The following is a 14,357-nucleotide window of genomic DNA, read 5'->3' on the forward strand; positions in this document are numbered from 1 at the left end:
TTAACTCTAATAGTTGAGGTGTTCTAAGTTAATGAATACATTTTTGCTAGCATGTGTAATTCTTCCATAGGCTATACAATTAGTTTTACAATTAATCTTTATTGGTGCTAGAAAAAAAAAGAAGCCGGTATGAGGTCTTGATGAAATTATAACTTTCAGCTTGCTTTTTGACAAAACTGAAAGTATCAAGCATAAATAGTGCTAAATTATATGTATATTTAATTAATTAATAAATTTTTTTGAGGGGGGCTGGTTAATCTTATCTTAGGTACTGAATTACTTCAATTACATAACTCAACTGTTTTTTAATGAGCGTCATAGTTTTGTTTAATGAGCAATTCAAATTATGGAACTTAGTTTGACAAATACGTGCGTTACATATATCAAACACAGAAGTGATTCTTCATTTCCCTCTCTTACACAATGTAAGAATAAAAAAATAGGTAATGTAACGCTCTCTCTTACACAATGTAAAAATGAAAAAATAGGTAATGTAACGCTCTCTCTTGCACAATGTAAGAATAAAAAACTAGGTAATGAAGCGCATTATCTTACACAATGTAAGAATAGAAAAATAGGTAATGTAACCCTCTCTCTTACACAATGTAAGAATTAAAAAAAAGGTAATGTAAGGCTCACTTTTACACAATGTAAGAATAATAAAATAGGCGATGTAACGCTCTCTCTTACACAATGTAAGAATAAAAAAAAAAAGGTAATGTAAGGCTCACTTTTACACAATGTAAGAATAATAAAATAGGCGATGTAACGCTCTCTCTTACACAATGTAAGAATAAAAAAAAAAGGTAATGTAACTCACGTTTTATTTTGAAGAGACGGCGATTCGTCAACATTAAATTAATCAATCAACGACTTAAACTTTTTTATTCCTATATACCTTTTTAGAAAATATTTTTGCAATAATGCAAAATGATTCATAACCAGGCAGTGTCTGTGAAAATAAAACAAAATAACCCTCTATACCTAGCTTTCAATAATAAAAAAATTATCGAAATTTTTATAGTAACTGCTGTTTTGATTAATTAAAATTGTTCCTTCATATTTATAAATAATATTTAAACTATAAAAAAAAAAGACAAATCATACAAAGTCAGACAAATTATACAAAGTTCACAAGTCATACAAATTAATAAAATATGTGTATTTCATATTCATAAATACATTTATGAATTATTCATTAAATTATTCTCTTTTTTTTCTTCCAGTGACTTAAATGTGATGTCTATTCATTTGTCCATCAGACGAAAATCAATATTCAAAACACTAAGAGGGGGGACAATTCTCTGACAATTTATATTGTGCGAATAGAGTATTCGTTTTTTATTGGTTCTATATGATGTTCGTGTGAGAATATACACGCATGCAAAAGAAGGAAATCGTGTAGCCAATGAGAACTTGGTTATTTGTAAATATTTTATACTGTACCTATTACTCATGTTAAAAGTAAAATGTATAATGATCTCCCTTAAACTGGTATCAGATGTTCCATTATAATATTTTGCGAAATAGCTTTATTTATTTTTGCTAATTTTAATTATATTCTGTCCAATGTGTATTTTGTTTTATTATTTTAATTGTTTGCCAGAGATTATAAACATTTCAGATTATTTTGAATTTTATTTGTATATTGTATGAGAGTTTTGAGATGTGTTTATTTTATTGTTTTGAAATTATTAAATAATACTAAAAATAATTGACGAAAATCGCAAAAAACTTTGAATGAAACCTCATTAATATGAATTAGTTTTCTTTTTTTATTAAATGTTTAGTTTTTTAGAAAACTATTCTTCTTTTTTTTACTAACTTAAGCGCCTAAATTCTTATTAAAAGCACTCAAAGCAAATTTCTATCTTTAAAAATATATTACACCAATTTTGCGTGTTAAGCACAACTTATAAATATTTCAATCAAAATATGATAACGAATACTATGTAAAATGTTTCCCAGTTCTTGCAGTAAAATATGCATGTAATAATTAAAAATTTAATATTAAAATAATTTTTTTTCCTTTAAAATTATTAAATTTTGTTTTTCAAATATTTCCATTTAAAAACGCTATTTTAAGTTCAATTGCACAGAATGAAATGTATCTTAAACTAATCAAATGGTATTATTAAAAATTGTGTTATTAAAAATTTATCTAAATAATTAAACGATAAAATGAAAATGCATCTCATTATCAAATGTAGCTTTATTTTCAAGATTCGAAAATAATTTATATTTTAATGGAATTCTTCAAATATTGCTCTTATTAACTAATAGCAAATAAAATATATTAGCAAAATATATTTTGCCTTTCATCAAAAACTATTTTTATTGGATATGTTAATTTTAACATGGTTGCATTATTTTATTTTTAACTATTCAATTTTTGTCTATAATTATAACTATGTTTCTTATACTGTATTTCCAACATAACGAAGATTAAAAAAAATTATAGTTAGCATAATATTTCACATCGGGCATTTATTTTTTGTTATCTTCTAATCCGGCAACAGTTAATGAGCAAGATATAAAATTTAACTGGTGAGAAAAAAGTCATTAATAGTCGAAATGAACACCGCGTAATCATTATTACGTATATTTTTTTCCTCGATAGTTTTTTCCCCGCCCTTCCTTACGTCTGACTTTTTTAATGTATGATTACGAACATTAATTTTTTCGAAGGAAAAAAAAAATCCAGAACTAATATTTGATGCACACATTAAATTATGTAAATTTTCTTTCCTGAAAGTAATTACGTAAATTGTTTTAGGAGCATTTTATTTTATTATTTTATCGCTTAAAAAGTTTTAGGAAAACTATACCTCTCATAATTAGTAAAACATTAAATGCTTCTTTCTTTTTTTATTAATTTTCAGATAATTATATTTCGCTCAATATAAATATATTTTGGGGTTTTTCTTTTATTAAAAAAAAATGCATGTAGTGGCCAGAGATATGAAGAAAATAAGACTTGTAATATTATAAATAAATTATAACTGAATTAACAAATTAACCTATAGTCCATTGAATTCAACCTATAGTCAATTTATTTAGTCACTTGCATCGATCTTAAATTACGTGAAGCTTGTTTAAAGGTCGGACTTAAGCAACACAAATTGAAGTTCAAATTCTTATTTTCTCTTAACTATTCAGTATTTAAGAGCTTTAAAACTTTTATATGTCCTTTATCGTTCCAATTAAAAAAAAGGTTTATTAATTATAAGTTTGTGTAGTCGATATAGTTGTTCAACTGTTTTTTGATTATTCAATGCATACAATTCAAATTTACGCTATTTAATTCATCTTTTAACTTAGAACAATTATGTCTTTATCACAATTATTTTTTCTTGTATGATTTTAAAATACAGGGTGTCCCTTAAGTGTTTTTATAACTTTGTAACCGTCGTTGAACAGCTGACCCAATTTTCGGGTTTAAGACTACTAATGTCCAACTCCGTAGCCTTGTAATTTTGAACCCAATCCAGAAGACAAGAGAACTCCTAGATCAAGTATTGGGAGAAATTTGCCTTCGTGGAGGACTTTTTGATGGAATTAACCCGCATTTGCGTTACATGGAGAGAAAGACCACGAGAACCTTCCACGGTTAGCCTTACGGCAAGGAGATTCTAACTCATGATCCGTCTACCACTGAGGATATTTCAAGTCAGCCCTGTGGTCGGTGCAAGCCGGATGCGGATTCGTATCGACCAGCCATCGGTGGGATTCGAACTCGGTTCACCTCATTGGAGGGCGAATGCTCTATCCCCTGAGTCATCGCGACAAACCTCTAAGGGAGATAGGGCACATCATAAGGATTAGAAATTATATAGGAAAACATGACCGGAAATGTTATCGTATGCTGCTAAGGGCGCTTTCCTATTATGAACTTTTATATCGTGTGCCTTTGAAAATCGGGTACTTTTATTTATCTAAATTATCTTAATTTTTTAATTAACTGGTTTAAAATAGGTACTGTATTAACTGTTTTATCGTAATTTAATGATTTGGTGACTAACTAGGACAAGATTGTTTAGTCATTGAATTACCATAAAACAACCTTTCTGAATGAAATTCTCGACAATAATTATTAGGAACATAAAATTAACATGAAATCAAAATATTTTAGAAAAATAAAATTTCAAGTTCAAAGGGCACATGAACAACATGTCCATAATAGGAAAGCGCCCCTAGCAGCGTAAGATGACATTTCCAGTTATAGTTTCCTAGGTAATTCTTAATCCCTATTATGTGCCCTACTTTCCCTAGAAGTTTGTCGCAACATTTGCGGGACACTTGGTATTTAATTGAAGATCAGAAATATCAGAGTTTCTGAATTTAAGTAACTAAAAAAAAATAAAAAAATTATAATAATAATGTAATAAATAAAGTTTTAATAGAAGTACAAATGAAGTTATATGTTTTTAGAAACAATTTTAATCAGTAATATACAGTTTTTTAATATACAGTTTTATACAATAATTACAGTTTTTTTTAAAAATTTTGTTACCTCAAATTGGTTATTTTATTTATTCTTCATATTTTTTATTTATTTAATCTCTTTTCTTAGAATGAAAACAATTAACTCTAGCCAATACAAGTTCTTTTTTAAAAAGAGAAAGACTTTTTATTTGAGATACTAATTTGAGAACAATATCATTAAATTAAATCTTGGAATTTCTCTTAGAATTTTTTTATTATTATTATTAATAAATCCCATAAAAAAATAAATATTCGATGTATGCTAAGTACATTAAATATCTCATAATAATATAATTATGTTCTAATAAAGGCAGTCTGACTGATTTATATTCCTTTCACAGTTGAAGCTAGACGAAACGCGTAGGCATAGTATTGTTCCGAATTAGGTTAAAAAAAAACGTGACGTGTTATTTTTCCTGCAGTCTGATCACTCTTGCAAGGAAACAACTTTTACAGAACTCTCTTGACGTAAGACGTTATTTTAGGCACTGTTAGAGGTTGAGTTACTATTTTATTTCTATTATGAATTTATAGTTTACTATTAATTATATTTCTATTATGAATTTACAGTTAACAATTATATTTCTATTATGAATTTATAGTTTACTATTTTATTTCTATTATGAATTTATAGTTTGCTATTATATTTCTATGATGAAGTTATTTTTGAGTTAATTTGTAACGTAATATAAACGCCTTAGTTATTTTATAATTTAATCTTATAAAAGTTTTTTTTTAAATTGTGAATAACATTCTTTTTATAATGTAATAATAATCTTATAAGATAATATTCTTTTTTTATGTGTGTATAATTATTCTTATATTCTCACTAAAAAAAGAAGAATAATACTCTCTAAAGAAGGCCTCAGGTTTTACTATTTTATTTCTATTATGAATTTTATCCGTTGAAGTAATTTTTGGGTTAATTTGTAACGTAATATAAATTTTAAATGAATCTAATTTTAGTGAATTCGCCTTAGTTATTTTATAATTTAATTTTATAAAAGTTTTTTTTTAAATTGTGGATAATATTCTTTTTATAATGTAATAATAATCTTTATTAGATAATACTCTTTTTTTTATGTGTGGATAATTATTCTTATATTCTTACTAAAAAAAGAAGAATTATACTCTCTAAAAAAGAAAATGATAATTGTTCAAATTATGTCGAAAGCAGCTAATTCCTACGGTCAGACTAACGGTGTAATAAGACATTTGCAGAGCTATTTAATTAATTTGATCTAACTAACGTTATTAATTATTATTTGTTTCATTACTTTATTGCAATTAATTGTTTATTTTTTTATACAGAATTTATTAAGTTCCTAGTGCATAATAAGAAAAATATAGCGAGTTATTCTCAATTATATAAATAAGGTGAATATTTATTTCTCAAATGTTATTTTATTTTAGTGAAACAGGCAATTTTAGAATTATATCAATTTCGGTTATCTTGTTTTTCCTGCAGTCAGACCAATATTGTAAGAAAACAACATTCACAGGACTCTTAACTTAAAATGCTATTTTCAATTGAGTTCAGGCATCGTAATAGTTTTTTTTTTTTTTTTTTTTTTTTTTTTTTTTTTTTTTTTTTTTTTTTTTTTTTTTTTTTTTTTTTTTTTTTTTTTTTGCCTGCATTAAATAAATTTTGTTTATATATTTAACTATATCTAAATTTACCTTAAATATCATTAATTATTTTTGTTTTATTACTTTCGAGGCAATAGAATGTTTTTTAATTCAAAATTTAGTATATTCCAAGTCCAGATAAATAAATATAGTAAGTTTTTTTGCAACTATTTCTTTCTCAAAGAAATGTTATTTCGTTAACCAGGAAAAAAGTTAACTTTAGAATTATGTAAAACTCTCAGCTTATCTAATTTTTTCCCCCGCAGTCAGACCAACGTTGTAAGGAAACAACATTTACAGAACTAACTCTCGCCCTGAGAGGTGCTAATTTCAGAACAGTTTCACTTTTAATTTTTTTTCCACGATTTTTTCTCTCTCATACTTTTTCTGTGCATTCAAATTACTTATCTTTATTTAGATAATTTTATCCAAAAAAAAAAAAAGGGTTTACATTTTATTTTTGTTTCATTACTTCATAGGACATAAATGCTTATTATATACAAATAATTATCTGTTTTTGTAAATATTACGTCATTTTTGTTTATTTTCTAATGATAGAAAAAAAGAATACAGATAAGAATAAAAATGCAGAATAGAGAAGCAATTTTTTTTTTATCCGGGTAAAAGTCCGGTCACTCAGTTTCTCATACTGTCGGACCAACTTTGCAAGAAAACAACTTTTAGACAGCTCTCTGGATGTAAAACGCTATTTCAGAAACAAATTTAGTTTACTTGATTATTTAGAATATTCCATTCTTTTTTCTCTCATAGCTTATGTACAAGTCTGTTGCATACATAATTTGAAAAAACTTAAATCAGAAGTGAAGCTCTACAGCATTTAGGAAACCTTGAAATTTTTTTTAATATTAAATTTACTAATTCTTAAATTATAATTTGGGAATTAATTAAAAAAGTTTTTGTTGTTAAAATGTTCTGATCAACGAAACTAATTTAGAACGAAAAACTAATAAATAGTCAGTTAAAAATTATATTAAATTCTTTGATTATAATATGTTGGTTGATTCAAATCATTAATATTTTTTATGATTATTTTTTGTACTGATCAACCTTTTTATTTAAAGATGGTCTGCATTTTGCCATTAAAAGTCAAAAATCAAAATATTTTAATTTAAAAACGGATCCTTCACGAAATAATTTATCTTTTAATCGGACCCTTCACAAATTTGTTTATCTTCATTATTGTTTTGTTAATCGAATAAACCCTTCCCAGGNTTATTTTTTCATGTACATTCAAAATTTTCGCTTAACAGAACACATCTCCTCTAATCAAATCGAAAACTAACTGCTAAACTTACTATAGCGAAAAACTTTTATCCTCTCTAAATTAAGGATTCAAAATGAATAAAAATCCACTTATTTAAATAGAACGAAAAATAATAATTTATTAATTGTAAGAATTAAAACACATTGAAAATATTATATTGTATTAATTACAAGAATTCTAATATATTAAAAATAAGATCGCTATTTAATTATAAGAATTCCAATGTAATAAAAAATGATCCTTCATTAATTATAAGAATTCTAATGAACTAAAAATACGATTCCCTTTAAAAATCACAAAAAAATATTTTTCTTATACTTATAAAAAAATATTTTTTATACTCAAAGCCGATTTTCAGGAGTTTAAAAAGCATCGTAGGAAATTTTTCATTATATATATATATATATATATATATAATGAAAAATTTCCTACGATGCTTTTTAAACTCCTGAAAATCGGCTTTGAGTATAAAAAATATTTTTTTATAAGTATAAGAAAAATATTTTTTTGTGATTTTTAAAGGGAATCGTATTTTTAGTTCATTAGAATTCTTATAATTAATGAAGGATCATTTTTTATTACATTGGAATTCTTATAATTAAATAGCGATCTTATTTTTAATATATTAGAATTCTTGTAATTAATACAATATAATATTTTCAATGTGTTTTAATTCTTACAATTAATAAATTATTATTTTTCGTTCTATTTAAATAAGTGGATTTTTATTCATTTTGAATCCTTAATTTAGAGAGGATAAAAGTTTTTCGCTATAGTAAGTTTAGCAGTTAGTTTTCGATTTGATTAGAGGAGATGTGTTCTGTTAAGCGAAAATTTTGAATGTACATGAAAAAATAATTTATTTGCTTGGATAAATAAAGTATGTATTTTTTAATTTATTTGTTTTCGCATTAAAGTTAAAATTAGTGCATGAAAGTTGCATAGTGTTTTAATTATGTGAAAATCATATTACGCGTTAAATTTACCTTTAAATAAAATGTATGATTTAAACTTTTCTATGGCTACTCAGTTTTGTAAATTTTATTTTTACTTGTTGCTGGAGCCTGTATATTTTTTATTTTTACATTATCAAAAATTCTTAGCTTATCGTTTATTCAGTTTTTTTTAAAAAAAAATCAAATTTTATTGCTGTTATTAAGTTTTTTGAAATTAGGTTTCGACATAGTTTACATGCTTAGCTCTGTCAATCAAAAATCTCTCTGTAATAGTTATTAATGGGATATGTGAGAGTCTTCTTTAGTATATAGTAGAACAGTAGTCATTTAAATATGCAGAGTCTAATGATTAAGTCTAATAAATGTTATAAAGTCTAGTGAATGTGTTGTTTTTCATTTTTTATCTTAACTAATTTTTTGGTGCTCTCTGTTCGGATGTTCTCAGTTCAGAAAAAATAAAATGGAGGTGTATTAGTTTTAATAGAAGATAGAAATGATTTATTATTATTTTTTATATGACGAGGACTTTACCGTCGTTGAACAGCCGACCCAATTTTATGAGTTTACGACTACTAATGTTCAATTCCGTAGCCTTGTAATTTTGACCAGAAGACAAGGGAACTCCTGGATCGAGTATTGGGAGAAATTTGCCTTCGTGGAGGACTTCTTTATGGAGCTAACCCGCATTTGCGTCACAAGGAGAGGAAGACCAAGAGAGCCTCCTACGATTAGCCTGACGGCAAGGGGACTATAACCCATAATCCGTCTACCACTGAGGATATTTCACGTCAGCACTGTGGTCGGTGCAAGCCGGATGCGGAATTCCTATCGACTGGGATTCGAACCCGGCTCGCCTCATTGGCAGGTGAGCTCTGTATCCCCTGAGCCATCGCGGCTCAAGATAGAAATTATTTGTATTAATTGTAGTAATATGAAAATAAGGCAAGTCTATTTTTAGTAAGTAAGTGGTGTTGGACTTAATTTCAATGCCGGTTCCGCATTAGCACGACTTTATAAGTAGTAAAAATTTTACAAATTAATAAATTGAAGGTTTTTAATAAATTTAGGCAATGTTAAATATTATTCATTTTGTAAACATCTATATCATTATATTATATAATTTATTGAATATTTGTCCCGTAATGGACTGATCGTAAAGATACGGCTCCCAGTAGAACACCGAAGTCAAGCCTCACTGCCTGCGGTCAGTAAGCGGGTGGGTGAGCACTCTGATCTGCCTACGCAGAGACCGTGGGTGCTCGGTATCGGTCTTTGTTAAACTGATCTACCGTAAAGTACTCTACTTCGCTCGCAGGTCGTCGGGCTACCAAATCAGGGGAGCCATCCTCTCTGCAGAGGATCAAAATTTGCAATGGCATGTCTTCAGATCATCCTGGGGGATGCTTCCCAGAACTTCGCCAATAGCCCATTGTGCAGTTCTAGTTCGACGTAAATAAAATACCTACCTATTTTATTAAATACTTTGTTTATAAACCATAAAATATTGCCAAACTATTGATTTTTTTACAATCCTGAACGCATATCAGACTGGAAAAAAATTTAATTGATTACCGGTAATCAATTTCTCGCAATTGTAATTTAGGGTAAACGTAATTAGCGACGATAATTGCTATGAAGGTAAGGAAAAATGATATAAAATTGTTATTATAATTATAATTAATAACATTGAATTGAGATTACGATTAATAATCTTAAATTCTGATGAGTTCTTCGCAAAATTTACAAGCTGCTCTCAATGTTACAGATCCAGCATATTCCAATATTTCGAAGCATATTTACCTTTTAGGGTTGAAAAATATTTTAAGTATCTTTCTTTTAAGCCTCTGAGTAAACTCAGCCTTTTCTTCATGCAAACACAGATTTTATTATCCTGCCTGAGTGCTTAATACTGTTAGATCTACCCCTACTTAATGTCCGCAATGTCGTTTTAGTTTTCCGCAGTATAGCCAACTCCAGCTCTTGTCGTACCAAACTATGTATCCAATCTTTTTTATTGTAATTTAATTCGATATTTGCATTTAATTTTGGCATATTTTATTTACTTATGTACAATAAAAGAAATATCTCGAATAAATACTTTTTTTTTTTTGCATCAATTTGTTTTGTAAATATTTTTGTTATATCAGAATATTTAATAAGATTAAAAGATAAATTAATATTGCACTTTTAAAGAACTGAAAGATTCAGTTTTGAAAAGGGAAATAAAAACCGAATCGAGTGGGCTTTGAAACCAAACGTCTCTATTATTTAAACAATATTCATCAGACATTTAGATCTTCAAGTAATTAATTAGATGGATCGAAAAAGCATTAACTGTATTTTAGGATAAATAAATAAAAATTTTGTTAAATTAACATTTTGTTCCCATTTTTTTTTCAATAATTACCAGACAGCTTCTCTTTCATACTATTTTATTCATTCTGGTGCTATCCATTTTTCAATTATGTATCCCTGTTCTTATATTTTAGCCTCTATTAAAGAAAATCAATGTCCTATTATTAGTACTTCAATGTCATCTACCCAATAAATTTTTCATTGCATAAACCAACGCGTGTAGAAAGAATCATTGTCAAGGTCTAATACTTCTCTTCTTTCTCCTCAATTCAAATACAGGAATAATCTGAATTTTGACTTGGCATTCAATTTTCTTTTTTTTTATTACATATATATGTGAATCTAATTATTTATTTATAATTATTTGTAGTTGTGTATTTATTACACTATCGTATTAATTTAGTTGAAATAGTTTTCAGCATTCTATTTCTGAATTTTCATGTCCTTCTCTTAAGCGAACATATTTCTTTGTCCTGAAGGTGTTCATTTTATCTAAATTTCCCTAAATTATATGTGTGCACAAAAGTAAAATATGCCGCACATAAACCGTTATTTTAGTCTTGATTGTTAATCTGAAACTGATGGATACATGGATTTCCAAAACTGCATGTTTGAATTATTTTAAGATTACTATAATTCTGAATAATGTTCTGTTGAAAATAAATGAGTGTTACCCAGCACTAGAAACCTGGTAAACATGCCCGGGTATACCCGGTATCGGGTAGTAAAAAAAATAATTTTTTTTTACCGACCTACTGTGGGCCAGAAGACTATGATCTTTAGCCAAAAGTAAAAAATTAATTTTTCAACTAAAATATGTATAAGCAGTTTTAATATATCCCAAATTAAGTAATCATAATCATTCCAAACATTATAATTTACTTTTTGGACCGACAAGAGTACAATTTAGTGAAAAATATGTTAAAAAAATTGTTTTAAATGTAACTTTTAAATTTTTATTTCAGAAATATATGTAGGAATTTCTCCTTACTGTTACATTTTTTATCAGAGTAATTAGTGTTAAATAATAGTACAATTTTTCAATTTGTTGGATTAGTTAATACTCTTGATAAACTTATAGTTTATATCTTATCATTTGACATTTTACAATGTTTGAGCGACTTTCGAAAATTAGTTCCAAAAAGTTCCACGAGGTAATTAAATTAGCTAAACTTTTTTTTTTGTTGTCTTCTTTGATGTTTCTTCTTTCGAAAAAACCTGCCCCATTTTGCCCGTATTGTATTGCAAAGATGAACTAAATATACTGAAAAGCAAAAAATTATGTTTTTTTTTTCATGTTTTCACGTTATTTTGTAATATTACTTCGGAAATATAATTTGCTTTTCATTTTTAATATAAAATTACGAAAATTATTATATTTCCATTGCTATATTTAATTATTTAAACGTACTATATTATTTTTTTTATTTTTGCTCGCCATGTTTCTGCCGCCATTTTGCTTTCTTGGGTATTTTTAGTGTATTTCAAAATTTTAACTATGAATTCAATTTGCCTGGACATAAAAACCCCTAAATACAAATTTTGAAACAAATTTTATCGAAATACTAATTTTGGCCACGAAACCTTGGATGCTGGCCCACTCGACCCCGGGTAATATTCGGTTAATGAAAATCTGGCATGGTACAAGTACATCTAATATTTTCAGCTAAACGCATCTGATATTTAAGCCCTGAAAATTGTTGTTTTAAAAATAGTCCAATTCGGATGTTATTTAATTCCTATTATTAGTTCACTCTCCTTATATATCTTGTTCAAATTTTCAATCCTCAATAAAATACTTTTTATTCATCCACTTAAATTGAAATACATTTTTTTAAACTTGTAGTAGATGGCACTTGATGTTAATACAGTTTTTTCAAATGTTAATCCATTAATTAAATTTAGTTAATTAATTTTAGTTTTATATGGGAGAAAACAATTTCTCTTATACAGGGTTATTCATGATTCCCTCCGTGGTTTCGAAGGGTTATAGTAAAAACACGAAGACTAATATTGCAAAAAAGAACATATGAAATTATTCCGAAAGTATTCAAGTTTTAATTTTAGAAGTTGCCGGTAGATGGCAGTAACATGTACTACTGAAGCGAGTTGCAGTAAAGAAAAATGGCGTTTACAGGCGGAGGGAATTATGAATAACCCTGTATAAGATACTTAGCAAGATATTAATTTAGGAAGTAATACTGTCAGTATTGAAGCGTGTACATCGCTGAAAAAAAAAAATTCTTTTTCTGTTTTTTTGTTGACCTAAGTAGGAATTGACTTTAAATTTTTTTAATTTTTTATTACTTGTTTTTAAAACTAATATGTAATGATGTCATTTTGGGGAATATTGATTGTCTTTTATGTTTCGCGTTGGGAACAAAATCTGACTCCTGACTATAAAAAAAATTTAATCAATTAAAAATATATGACAATTTAGTACTTATTACAACACAGTTTGTTTGTTAAAAGAAAACTTTATCACTGTGCAATTTTTTTTTTCTCAAAAAAAAAAAAGTTTTCTTCTATTTCTAATTTTTTTCGTTCGTAGAAACTTTATATCAGGGATCCCAGCCTATGACGGGGGTTACCATAGCAGCCGTCATTTACTCTTTTGTTGGGTCGCCGTTGTGCCAGTAAGATAAACATAAATGTTTCAGTTTAAAAGTATGAATCACTGCTATAAAATTCATCTTGAGAAAATAAATGGTGCCCGCTGTCTGATCATCATATGTACTCTAGAATGCGCTCTTAGTTTCTAAAGTTCTTCTAGTTGGGGATTTTTTTTCCGTCCTATTTTATTTTATTTTATAACCGTCGTTGAACAGCCGACCCAGTTTTGGGTTTGTGACCACTAATGTTCAATTCCGTAGCCTTGTAATTTTGAGTCAATCCGGAAAACAAGGAAACTCCTGGATCAGTACCCTCAGAGGTATGATTTGTTATGGGAGCATGGAGGACTTGGTGACTCGACAGATTTAACGTGTATCTGTCACCATTTACTACCCAGGGAGTCTTCGGCCGGCTGAGATCGAACGCATTACCGCTTGGACATGGGCCCAGTGTCCTACCAACCAGGATATCCTGTCCCCCTTCTTTTTCCACTGAGAAAAATGCGCAACATCTGAGAGATATGCAAATCAATTTAACTGTAGTTTCTTTTATTTCATTAGGGTGGCTGAAATCTTGTGCACTGTTTTATTTTGTATTAAAAATATGTAATTCTTTTAATTTGTGTAACCAATAGATGTCACTTCAGGTGATATAAAAAATGTGTATATTGTGCTATCATCCAACCATCCTACTGTTCAAATTTTTTTTTGACCATTGTTCAATGAAACATAAGATATCAATGAAATATATCAAGTAATATAAATCTTTAAAAAATCACCAAAACCAGTTTGTGTCAGAATTATGCCTTTTCACTTTTAGCATAAACGGATAAAAATCAATGTTTATTACAAAAATAATTAATTATTTTAATAATGCATTCTAAATTATTAATAGTTATATATTATTAATGATAATCACTAAAAAACATAATTTAAGTTTTTAACTCTACTTTAAATATCTCCTGTAACTACTTACTTTAAACACTTTGAGAATTTTAATTTCAAGTTTGAGTTGAGGTTTGGATAAAAATTTTA

General features: G+C 27.4%; 1 protein-coding gene across 1 annotated transcript in view; it reads left to right on the forward strand.

Annotated features, from left to right (window-relative positions):
• LOC107447933 (rho GTPase-activating protein 26) overlaps positions 1 to 14,357 on the forward strand; it is a 187,898-nt gene that overhangs the window by 140,895 nt on the left and 32,646 nt on the right. The gene's annotated exons all lie outside the window — the stretch shown is intronic.

The sequence above is a fragment of the Parasteatoda tepidariorum genome, chromosome 9, assembly GCF_043381705.1.
Source record: "Parasteatoda tepidariorum isolate YZ-2023 chromosome 9, CAS_Ptep_4.0, whole genome shotgun sequence".
NCBI lineage: Eukaryota > Metazoa > Arthropoda > Arachnida > Araneae > Theridiidae > Parasteatoda > Parasteatoda tepidariorum.